At 42.4% G+C, this 9,896-nt stretch overlaps 1 pseudogene; it reads left to right on the top strand.

Annotated features, from left to right (window-relative positions):
• Nucleotides 1-4,752: 4,752 nt before the first annotated feature.
• On the top strand, nucleotides 4,753-6,135 carry LOC123082155 (receptor-like protein EIX2; annotated as a pseudogene).
• The last annotated feature ends 3,761 nt before the right edge of the window (nucleotides 6,136-9,896 follow it).

The following is a 9,896-nucleotide window of genomic DNA, read 5'->3' on the forward strand; positions in this document are numbered from 1 at the left end:
ATTGGCGGCCCAAAATAAGGATATGAATATGTTGCATTAAAATTATCACTTTGCCAATACCGATCCTCATATTTGCGCCTTGGGGGTGACCTTGGTTTCTTTGCATGATTTGGCCGATAAGCATTCTTCTCTTCACTCTTCTTTTGATATTTATCCAATAGTTCAGCGAAGGTGACTTTTGATCTCTTACACTTGCGCTTATTTCGGCCTTTGTTTTCTTCTGGTTTGCTTTCATCGATCATTGCATTTGCTTGTTGCCCCCCAGTCCTTGGCGTCTCCATTGTAGCTTCGATGGAATTCTTGCCCTCAAGATTATGTTCATTATGCTCTTCAACAACTTCTTTACTTGAAAGCTTGATCCCATCACCTGTAGTTTTTACCTTCTTTTCAAATGGATCGGCTTGAATCAGCCGATGCAAAAACTTTCTACCATCGGGACCAATCGGAATAGACTGGTCATCTCTTGGTGTCTCAACAAATTTCAATCGTCCTTTATCAATGGCCGATTTAACTATTTGACGAAACATGTTGCAATCCTCAAAATTATGCTTGGACGAATCATGCAACTTACAATACATTCGTCCCTGGATAGATGGTTCAACATGGTGATCAAGAATTCTAATATAATTATTTTGCAACAACAAATCAAATATTTGATCACACATGCTTGAATTGAAGGTAAACTTTTCATTCTCTAGCCGATCTTGTTGTGAGAACGGCTTTGGAGTTAAGCAAACGAATGGTTCAGATTTTGCATCACACCATTCGGCTATGCATTGTGTTTTGCACTCTATCTCCGATGTCTTTGGGTAAGATATTATACTAGCATCAGTTTTCTCAACAGAATTTAACCTTGGCTTTAAATTTCTAAAATAAAAATAGTTAGAACATACATGTCTCAATTGAGACCAAGTGCAAGCCAAGTATGAAATAAGCAAAGCTACCCAAATAGATATGAACTTTAGATAAAGCAACGGGGAAAGCTTTGGCTGCAATAATAAGTCATTATCGGTCTTTATAAATGGCACAATTGGTTGACCGATATGTTCTAAAACAATTTTATTGCTAACAAGTAAATTACCCTTCTTCATTGGTCTTTCAAAATTACCTATGAGGATTTTTCTAATAGATGCATCAACAATAAAGTTGTGACCAAATCTGAAAATAGGTAAATTACCCGCTATGCATACCTCTTCAAATATGTTGGGAGAGCATGATGGTGGTGCCACTTGAAGAACATCTTGCTTCGTCTTTGGATGGCTCCCCAACACCTTGTCATCATCTTTTTCTTGATTCTGTGCATCATTGCTTTGAAGATCCATGTCAGCCGAACTTTGTTCGGCTACTTGTTCTTGTCCTTGAGGCTTGTCAATTTCTACGGCACGGAACTCATAGGGCAGGAAGTAGGTTCCATTAACTTCAGAAAAATCAAGCACCGTTGTTTTCCTATGCTTGCCATGCCCTTTCTCAATAATGCTTGCCTCGTTGGATTTGATGGATTCAGAATATATACTACTTGATTCGGATTTTTCAACCGAAGCACTTTCATGTTCCGAATCATCCTTCTTTTTATTGATACTACCAATTGGCAATGCTTCTTTTATCTGAGCCAATTCTTTTTCTATTTGTTTCTGACGGCGAGCAGCAAAATTAGCTTTAAGCTTTTTCTCAATTTCAGCCCACTCCGGATATGATTGCCCCCCAATGCTTTTAGATTCTTTCGGCAATGACACACGGGTGTTGCCGAAATTTTGCAATTGTGTAGGGGGTGTATAATATGATATAGTACTAGGTGAAGGCATATGCATTGTTGTAAGACCATCCTTTTGCTCGCCAATTTTATCAATTGGCAAAGATTCATCTTCTTGCAAAACTCTAGCTTTTATTGCGGCATAATCAGGAAATAGCCCCTTTTCATGTTGTTCAAGGCAAAGAGCACTAATTCTCTTATTTTGGGCTAAACTCTTCAATGCAGCCACCACTACCTCATCCCTACAATGTTGGGCACAACCGCTCCTGTAAAATTTACATTCATTCGGCTATAACCAGGAAGGTGTGAAGCCGAATTATGAGCATCTACAGTTGTGTATGGTGCCGAAGAATTAGTAACATGAGGTGTAGCATATGACGGTTGAGAGTAACTGGCCGAATAGCCACTAGTAGCATGGCCAATTCTCTCATTCATCGGCATGGTTGGATTACTATATTGCACATTAGCTGCCGATGAATAAAAGGGTGAAACACTTTCTCGTATGGCATTGGAAATTCTAACTTGGGGTGTTTCAAATTGATTAATCGAACTCATCATGTTGCTCATCGGCATATGAATTTGCTGGGTTGCCGATGCGTGTGAGTTGGGATACATATGGTGCATGTTACTAATATCATAAGAAGTTGAAGTATATAAATTACTTTGAATCGGCCCTTGCACGTAGTTAGTTGCATGATTGAAAAAACTAGGGTTGGCCGATAGAGTATACTCATTGAACGATCTAGTAACACCATATGAATTATTTGCATCTACATAAAGGGATTGGGTATTCATATTACCTTTGTAGACGGCAAACCCTAGATGACGATCTCTTTGTAGCAAGAACGGGCCGGAGACCGTTCGAAACTTCGTCCCCAGCGGAGTCGCCAAAAAGTGTGTTGACGCTGGAACGCGTCACACGAACACGTCGATGTGTACCCGCGGCGCCGAGGGAGATGCTCCGCAACTCAAACCGCGGGAGGCCGACTTCCAGCGCGATACGCAAGACAGCAAGCCGGCGCTTTTGGGACCCGAAACCCCACACGCCCGGGAGGGACCCCGTCTAGGCGCGTGGCGGCTATGGGCTGCCGTAGGTCGACCTGATCGCCCCTAGGGCCTCGAGGTTCGCCGCCCTGCAATGAAGAAGAACGAACGAAGAACGAGGAAGAAGAAGAACTAGGGTTAAGGAGAAAAGATAAAAGATAAAAAGTGGTAGATTGATTGATCGATTGTGTGTTGTTCAATCGGCCGTCATCCCTTAGGTATATAAGAGGCGGCTGGACTTCCCGTGCAAGGAAAAGGCTTGGATTCACGTCCAAAACCCTAGTCAAATTCGGATTGGTTTTGTCCGAACTTTCCAAAACTGTTCGGTTTAAACTGGCTGCACCTTGCGGGTCATTTTTGTGGTGGTAAACGATCTCGGATGGAAACGAGCCCAAAAGCAATCTTGACCGTTTCGACGATACGAACAACTTTTGTGTTGAACGTTTTTTAATCAGAGGTTATGTTGAGGGTCAAATCGGTCGCGCAAAACAGGCTATCACTCGCGCTACCCATCAGACAGGGTGTCTGGTTGGGCGCGCCAGTTTTTGCCTCCTGACAGGGCTGTATTCCGATGGCTCTAACTTTTGCATACGAACTCGGATTGGAACGATTTTTATATCAGAATCGATCATTTCGATGAGACGAAGACAATCCGTGTAGATAATCTTTCCATTTGAGGTCGTTTTGGGGGCTTAATCAGCCAAACTGTACTCTGAATATAAGATCTTAGTACTTTGAGCATAGTTTCGGCCTTCGAGATAAAATCTGATTGCGATGACCCAAACTTCAAAGATGTTCATATCGACAATACGGAACTCTTTCATGAAGATCACTTCTCCATTTGAGGCCATCTTAAATAAGTTATTGACCGTGCCAAAATCTGGTGTCAACACAACCCAGTGCTCCTCCCAAGCAAGTAAAGTGTCGTACCATACACACATCCATCCAAACACATCCATCCAACGACCTGCAGTCAATGACATGGCAATCCAACGCGTCCCCTTCCTCGTGTCTTTGAGCCTTCTGCTACATCTATGCGCGGCCGAGGCCGCCGCCGGCCACTCAGAAGAATCGCAAGCACAGGCACTCCTCCGATGGAAGTCCACGCTGCTCCACTCCTTCTGTTTGTCCTCGTGGTCGCGTGCCACACCGACCTGTTCCTGGGATGGTGTAACATGTGACCACCACGGCCATGCTACCGAGCTCAAGCTTTCACAGTGCAACCTCAATGGCACGCTTGACGCCTTGTACTCCGCCGCGCTCGGGAGCCTCACCAAGCTCAGCTTTTACGGGAACAACCTCGTCGGCACCATCCCGGTCAACATCTCCCTATTTCTCAACCTCACCTCACTGGACTTGATGAGCAACAACCTTGTTGGTCCTATACCTACCAATTGAGCAAACTCAAGCACTTGGCGTACCTTGATTTGTCTAGCAATAGGCTATCTGGGCCGATACCACGTCTCCTCTCGGTGCTCACAACACTAGAGTCACTGAAACTTGGACAGAACAATCTTACCGGAGGAATCCCAGAGGAGCTCGGGATGCTGCATAGTTTGCATCCGCTTGAACTAAACAACAACTCTTCACAAACTTGGGCAACTTCGGATGCTAGAATGGCTAAACATAAGTAAAAATCATTTAAGTTCAACTATCCCTTTTGAGTTGGGCAATCTTACTAGGCTCTTCCACATAGACCTGTCCTGGAACAAGCTCTCTCGTGGTTTGCCCACCACCTTTTCCAGGTTGCAGTACTTGGATGGGTTTGCGATGAGGAACAACAGTCTCAACAGCAACATTCCACCAGAACTCTTCACAAACTGGAAAACAACAACTCTTTCACTGGAGGCATCCCACCGGAGATTATTCGATGGGAGAATATGTGTCAGTTGTCCTTGTCTGGCAAAGTTTTCACTGGCATGATCCCCACTGAGTTAGTATGCATGCAACACTTGGATATGGTGGACCTATCCAATAATCATCTTAATGGTGTGATACCATGAGAGATTGGCAACTTGTCAAGTTTAGTAATCCTGGACCTTAGCTCCAACCAGTTGGAGGGCAGTGTTCCTACTATGAACCCTGACACTGCCAATAACAATTCCTTGTCTTTTGCTACTCTCATCTCCTTGTCTGGAAACAAATTTATAGGCATTATTGACTGGAGTTTTTGTCAGCTACCAAATTTACAGTTCTTGGATTTATCAGACAATCTATTGTTAGGAGTTATCCCTAATTGTCTTTGGAGGTTGCTGAATCTTGCGTATCTGGATTTGTCAAGCAATGCTATTGACGGAGAAGTTCCGATATCAGTACACATTATTTCTCCACTGGGTTCACTACATCTATCTAACAACCACTTCACAAGATGCTTTCCCTCTGTTGTAAAGAACTTCAGGAACCTAATCACTCTAGATCTTGGTGGCAACAAGTTTTCTGGTGTAATTCCTACTTGGACAGGACCAAGCAATCCTTCGCTAAGGGTTCTCCGGCTATGATGGAATATGTTCCAAGGAAGTATTCCTCATGAGGTTACACAACTCATTCGTCTTCAAATACTTGACCTAGCTAAAAACAATCTGACAGGTTGCATACCAGTTAGTTTTGCCAGCTTTACTCACAGGAAATGGCCAGAACGGACCTCGTTAGGGATGTATCTGTGGTCTATGTCCTAATCAATTGATGGCCAGCTTGACATAATCTGGAAGGGGCAAGATTGTACTTTCCATAGAACAATTTGGCTTATGAGTCGCATTGATCTATCAAGCAATTCTCTTTCTGGCGAGATCCCCGCAGAAGTAGTTTATCTTCAAGAAATCCGTTTCCTCAACTTGTCTAGACACAACTTATCCGTTGGTATCCCAAACAACATTGGCAACATGAAAGATATGGAGTCCCTCGATTTATCTTGGAATAAGCTCTCAGGTCCCATTCCATCAAGCATAGCAGACTTGACGTACTTGAGCTCACTTAATCTCTCCAACAACCTTCTTTCAGGAGAGATACCTGATGGCAATCAGCTTCAAACGCTCAATGACCCGTCGATTTATAGCAACAACAGAGGACTCTGTGGCCCCGCTCTAAGCATTCCATGTACCGATGGTTCGAGTGGTACAACAACACCATACGGGGTAAAGGAACATCATAAAGAACTTGATGCGGTCTGGCTGTACTACTCGGTGGTCGCTGGAATTGTCTTTGGTTTCTGGCTATGGTTTGGAACATTGTTCTTTTGGAAGCGTTGGGGGTTCGTGTTAAGCGACAGAGTTCAGGCGCGTACAGGTTCGACCAGAGGTTCGACCAGGAGTCCATATCTGAACCGAAACCATAGACTAGGGTAGTTGTGATATTCTCTTATCTATTGTAATCTCTATCTCTCTAGTCTATCCCTTGGATCTCAAGTCAAGGATCCTAACGATGTAATCCTCACTGTACGCTATACGGGAGTCGCGCCCCGTCCTATATAACACGAAGCCGTCGCCCTAGGCAGGGTACGACGTTCTCTCACAGTTCGCTTTCTTCCATTTCATCGACGCCGTGCAGAAGAAAGTTACGAGGAAGACGAAGCATATATAATGAGACCCTATCTGGAGTTCAGAAAAGTTCTCAAGCAGTTGCAATTATCCGCAATGGACATGCATGTATTATTACTGAAGCCCTCCTTTAATATCATCAGGGAAGTACAATTATCAAATCCTTTGTTCATAGGATCGACTTAGACAAGATCTTGTGATGAAGCCAGTTTCACACGTACTAGTATTGTGATGAGCAGAAGTTTATTCTCTGAATTTTTATGTGTTACTAGTATTGTGGTGAGTAGAAGATTAAAATCGAAACGTGTGAATGTACAAGACGCTTGATTGTTACTAGTATTTGTCTGTTTTTTTTTTGGTTTAGTTGGTACTTGTTGGTTCATTCCTGCTAATTGTGGTTGTAAAACAGCTTGATATATTTGCGTATTTGCTTTAATAAAAAAAGATGGTCTTGTATATTTTGTCTAAAAGTATGTAGTATAAATTTATTTCTTTGCATTCAATTGATTACAACTTCTCAGCGAGTCATTAATAAGATCACTTGAATTGAGACTGAATAGCGTATTATCTTTTTTTTTGAAAAGGGGAGACACCCCGGCCTCTGCATCATCATGATGCACACATCCATTTTTATTAAAAGCAAATAAATAGGTCTGAGACGAACATAGTATCAACTAAAACCACAAAAAGAAAAAGAAATCACCACAAAAGGTGGGTACAAACGAAAGATTACATGACTTAACCACATAATCTATTAGTGACATGCCAACCAAACCGGTTGAATAACGCCTATGAAACCATCTCCAGACGGTTGCATCCAAAGGCCATGAGCCCCCAGCGTCCCCATGCTGAAGTGATGACCACATAATCGGTGCGGTGGCTCTAAAGATAACCTGCAAAAAGTTAATAGAGCGAGACCTGTTAAAAACACAGTCATTCCGGCAATTCCAAATTGCCCAAAGTAAGGCACAAACCCCTACACGGATATGACCCTTAAGTATTTTGTTGATACCAACCAACCTGTTTCCAAACAAATTTGGGATACTTGTTGGTGGTGTCAAATTATATGCAACATGAACCGTGCGCCAAATCAAAGCCGCGAAAGGGTAGGAAATAAAAAGATGTTGAATTGTTTCATCCTTATCACAAAAACAACACTTCCTACATCCGTTCCAGTTTCGTTTACCCAAATTATCTTTGGTTAGGATCACCTCCCTCTGAACAAACCACATAAAATTTTTAATCTTTAAAGGTACTTTGATTTTCCATATATGCTTTCTACAGAACACAGGCCCCGTATTAATAAGATCTTCATACATAGACTTGACAGTAAACGCCTCATTGGTATTTAGTCTCCATCTAAAGACGTCAGGCGCATGAGATAGGTTGACCAACATCAACCTACGAACTAAATGGAGCCACACCATCCATTTATCACCAATCAAGGCCCTCCTGAATTGGATGTTCAGAGGTGTTGAACCAAGGACTGATTGAACTGTATCATCTTTCTTACGCACAATATTATACAAAGATGAGTACTGGACCGCAAGCGGATTGTCCCCTAGCCAGGTATCTTCCCAGAAACTAGTGGATTGACCGTCCCCAACTTCAAATGAACCTCTCATAAAGAAAGAAGACTTGACCTTCATCAAGCCCTTCCAAAATGGAGAGTCAGTTGGTTTGGCTTCCACCTGGGATAAGGTCTTCGAATATAAGTATTTATTGTGGAGGAGCTCTTGCCAGACCCCTTCCTCATTTTGTAACTTGAATGGCCATTTGCTAAGCAAGCACCTATTTTTGATTTCCAAGTCTTCAATGCCCAATCCGCCTTGGTCCTTAGGTCTACACAAGATATCCCATTTTGCCAATCGATACTTCCGTGTGTGCTCATCACACTGCCAGAAGAACCTAGACCGATAGAAATCAAGTCTCTTTAATACCCCTTTGGGTATTTCAAAGAAAGACAACATAAACATTGGCAAACTTGTGAGAACTGCGTTGATTAGAGTTAATCGTGCCCCATATGACATGAGTTTACCCTTCCAGGAACTCAGTTTTTTTCAAAATGATCTTCTATAATTTTCCATTCTTTGTTAGTGAGCTTTCGATGATGAATGGGTATACCAAGATAAGTAAAGGGTACTGTGCCGACCTCACACCCAAATAACTGTCTATATTGGTCTTCATTTTCTTTGGCTCTACCAAAGCAAAAAAGCTCACTCTTATGAAAGTTTATCTTGAGGCCAGAAAGTTGCTCAAAAAGACATAGTATCAGTTTCATATTTGCCGCCTTCTGCAAATCATTCTCCGTAAAGATAATTGTATCATCAGCATATTGAAGAATAGAGACGCCTCCCTCCACCAAGTGCGGGATGAGCCCACCAATCTGGCCATCCTCCTTAGCCCGTGCTATGAGGATGGCCAACATATCGGCTACAATGTTAAAAAGGATAGGAGACATAGGATCATCTTGTCTTAAACCTTTTAGTGTTTGGAAATAATGACCAATATCATCATTTACCTTGACCCCGACACTCCCACCCTGGACAAAAGATTACACTTGTTGACGCCATTCGGCTGCGAACCCTTTCATCCGCAGAGCTTGTTGAAGAAAAGGCCATTTGACTTTATCATACGCCTTTTCAAAATCAACCTTAAAGACAACTCCATCAAGTTTCTTTTTGTGAAGCGCATGGATAGTTTCATGTAGAATGACTACACCCTCCAAGATGTTTCGTCCAGGCATGAAAGCAGTTTGAGTAGGGCGGACAACCGGTTGTGCAATCATGGAGAGCCTATTAGTACCCACTTTGGTGAATATTTTAAAGCTGACATTCAACAAACAAATAGGTCTGAATTGCTCGATCCGAATGGCCTCTTCTTTCTTAGGAAGTAAAGTGATAATCCCAAAATTGAGGCGAAACAAACATAAATCTTCGTTAAAAAGATCGCCAAACATAGGGAGCAGGTCACCTTTGATAGTCTCCCAACACTTCTAGTAGAATTCAGCAGGGAACTCATCCTGTCCCGGAGCTTTATTCCTTTCCATCTGTGAAATAGCGTCAAAAATTTCCTTCTCTGAGAAAGGTGCTGTCAAGATAGCATTTTTCTCCCGAGAAAGTTGGGGTATATCCTCAGACATATCCTCGTCCATCATGACGAAATTGGAGTCCGGTTGCCCAAATAAACGTTTATAATAATTGGTAATATATGCCTTTAGCATATCTTGACCGACAATAGTTCCTTCATCTTGTTCAAGTTGATGAATTTTCTTTTTCCTACGCTTTCCATTTGCAATCAAATGGAAAAACTTAGTATTATTGTTCCCTTCACGAACAGATTTTACTTTAGCACGACGGGACCATTTTAACTCTTCCTCCCGCATAAGCTTGGCCAGAAACTCATCCGCCTCCTGCTTGGCAGCACGATCTGCCATGCAGAGTGGTGAAGATTCAGCCTTGATATCTAAAGCGTTAACAATATCCATCAGACGTTCTTTTTCTTTTTTATATTCACCACTCAAATTCTTCGCCCAACCCCGAAGAAACCGTCTAAGATGACATATCTTG

The sequence above is a fragment of the Triticum aestivum genome, chromosome 1B (assembly GCF_018294505.1).
Source record: "Triticum aestivum cultivar Chinese Spring chromosome 1B, IWGSC CS RefSeq v2.1, whole genome shotgun sequence".
Taxonomy (NCBI): Eukaryota; Viridiplantae; Streptophyta; class Magnoliopsida; order Poales; family Poaceae; genus Triticum; species Triticum aestivum.